This window comes from Sinocyclocheilus grahami, unplaced genomic scaffold, assembly GCF_001515645.1.
Source record: "Sinocyclocheilus grahami isolate Dianchi unplaced genomic scaffold, SAMN03320097.WGS_v1.1 scaffold26.1, whole genome shotgun sequence".
Taxonomy (NCBI): domain Eukaryota; kingdom Metazoa; phylum Chordata; class Actinopteri; order Cypriniformes; family Cyprinidae; genus Sinocyclocheilus; species Sinocyclocheilus grahami.
In genome coordinates, this window is record NW_015505205.1 from 802974 (window position 1) to 805312 (window position 2339).

Below are 2339 nucleotides of genomic sequence, written 5' to 3' on the forward strand. Positions count from 1 at the left end.
GGTGGCCGAAGAGGTTGCAGCTATTTGTTCCTTTGTTACTCACCTCCTCGTTTGGTTCCTATTTATTCTCCTTTGTCTGTCATCCTGTGCTGATCCGTCATTTCTCATTGTGTGTGTTTCGTGTCTGCATGTGTGCAGCTTTAGGCCTGCCTGTCTGTTTTCCCCCTCGGGGTGGTTTGAGTTTGTTTTTGTTTCATTTTTTACTAAAATAAAATATTATTTCTCCAGCGATTAAGTCCTCGCTTCATCTCCCCGCACGCACCGTGACAGCCTCATAATCAAGTAGAGCGTTTCAAATCATCATATTTATATTAATAACTTAATATATTTACTGGATTTTGGTAATTGCAGCATATGACAAAAACATGAATGTGTTCTGCTACTCCTATTTTAATTTCTTCAATGTGTTGGGAGTCCCTGCGTATGTGCAATGTGAACGTGTACAGGTGACTGGTGACGACGTAAAAAAAAAATATATATATATATATATATATATATATATTTCCCCAATCCCACTATGTGCCCTGATAACTCTAGACCAGAAGGTGGCAGAAGTGCACCAATAGGTGGCGGAAGGTTATGAAGCTGCAGCGCTCCCGGTGGTGGCCGAAGAGGTTGCAGCGCCCCCGAAGGCGACCGACGAAGCTGCAGTGCCGCCCTCTCGGAAACGGAGGAGGGGGAAAAGGCAAAATGGGTCTGCCTCGCCACCCCTAGAGGAGGCCGAAGAGGCTGCAGCGCCCCCCGAAGGTGACCGACGAAGCTGCAGCGCCCCCGGAGGCGGCTGATGAAGCTGCAGTACCCCCGTTGGTGGCCGAAGAGGTTGCAGCACCCCCAGAGGCGGCCGATGAAGCTGCAGCGCTCCCGGTGGTGCCTGAAGAGGTTGCAGCGCCCCCGGAGGTGGCAGACGAAGCTGCAGTGCCACCCTCTCGGAAACGGAGGAATTGCAGCATATGACAAAAAAATGTATGTGTTCTGCTACTGCTATTTTAATTTCTTCAATGTGTTGGGAGTCCCTGCGTATGCGCAATGTGAACGTGTACATGTGACTGGTGACGACGTAAAAAAAAAATATATATATATATATATATATATATATATTTCCCCAATCCCACTATGTGCCCTGATAACTCTAGACCAGAAGGTGGCAGAAGTGCACCAATAGGTGGCGGAAGGTTGGTTTAAACAAAACATCATCAGTAGAAGACAACGAACTGAACTTCAGTGTCAGATCGTGTTTGAAATGTGGCCGCAAGATTAGGTAAGTTTTTGGTGATCTACTTATAAACACCGGCGCCGCCCAAGTTCCTCGCCCTGCCCAAGCTCAAGCTTCACGCACTGTCGGCTCCGCCCAAGCTCAAGCTTCACGCCCTGTCGGCCCCACTTAAGTTCAGCTCTCTGTCAGCTGTACCCCAGCTCCTTGCCCTGCCGGCTCCCATCTTGAGGCAGGCTCTGCTCTTGCTGCCGGGCCCACCCTGGCCTCCTGCTCTGCCTGACCCGCCCTGGCCTCCTGCCCTGCCGGCCGCACCCAGGCCTCCTGCCCTGCCGGCCCCACCCTGGAACACTGGTTTACCTCTATCCCCAGGGCCTCTTCCACTACATGGGCCTGGACGTTAGCTAGCCAGTGGCTTACAAGCGAGATTACAAACATCGATCTTCCTCTTTACTGCTAGTTATAACATGAAATAAACGTGAGTAAGCATCATAAAGTATGTTGAGTGATACAGTACAACTTAATGAAATTTATCATGTCTTATGTAATCCGTTTTTCAGTATTTAATATTTGAACAAATGTCATGAAAACAAGTTTTTATCACAACCAGTGTTTAAATGTTTATATTTCAGAAAATTCTTTGGAGTAGAAACTTCAATTAAAAGTGTTTTTAAATGTGTGTCAATGCCCTGCACTAATTATAACCATTTTCTTGTTATATTCTATGTGCTCTTTTTTGGGGACTTAAACTCATGCAGTGGAAGCGGAAGTTCTACTTGTTTATTGAGTGAAAAGAGAGATCATCTGCTGAAAAACCTATTAAAATATGGAAGCTATGGAATATGAAAATTCTCCAATTCCATGTTTCCACATAGTATATGCTTATTCACATATGTGCGCTTAATGAAAAATCATACTTTGCAGTTTTGTGAAACCCTGCACAGAATAAGTAGATATTCATTATATTTTATGCTGAGTGCTTGTGCTCTGAGTGATATAAAAAAATTGTTTTTGAATAATTGTACAGACATCTGACATCAATGGGCGATGAACAGCAGTTCTCCACGGCCTTCAATTCTTCCTTGAAAAGGACCTTACTGATTTTACAAGACATGTTTTGTAAGTAATT

The 2339-nt window shown here is 45.2% G+C and overlaps 1 long non-coding RNA gene across 4 annotated transcripts; it reads left to right on the top strand.

Moving 5' to 3' along the window:
• Window positions 1–315: 315 nt before the first annotated feature.
• Window positions 316–2311, top strand: LOC107566137 (uncharacterized). Of its 4 annotated transcripts, none has more exons than XR_001606473.1 (3): window positions 316–576; window positions 1173–1258; window positions 2238–2311. It is a non-coding gene; the product is annotated as an uncharacterized lncRNA (long non-coding RNA). The 4 variants fall into 4 exon arrangements; XR_001606466.1 differs by having other exon boundaries at window positions 317–566; window positions 1163–1258; XR_001606469.1 differs by having other exon boundaries at window positions 504–545; window positions 1142–1258.
• The last annotated feature ends 28 nt before the right edge of the window (window positions 2312–2339 follow it).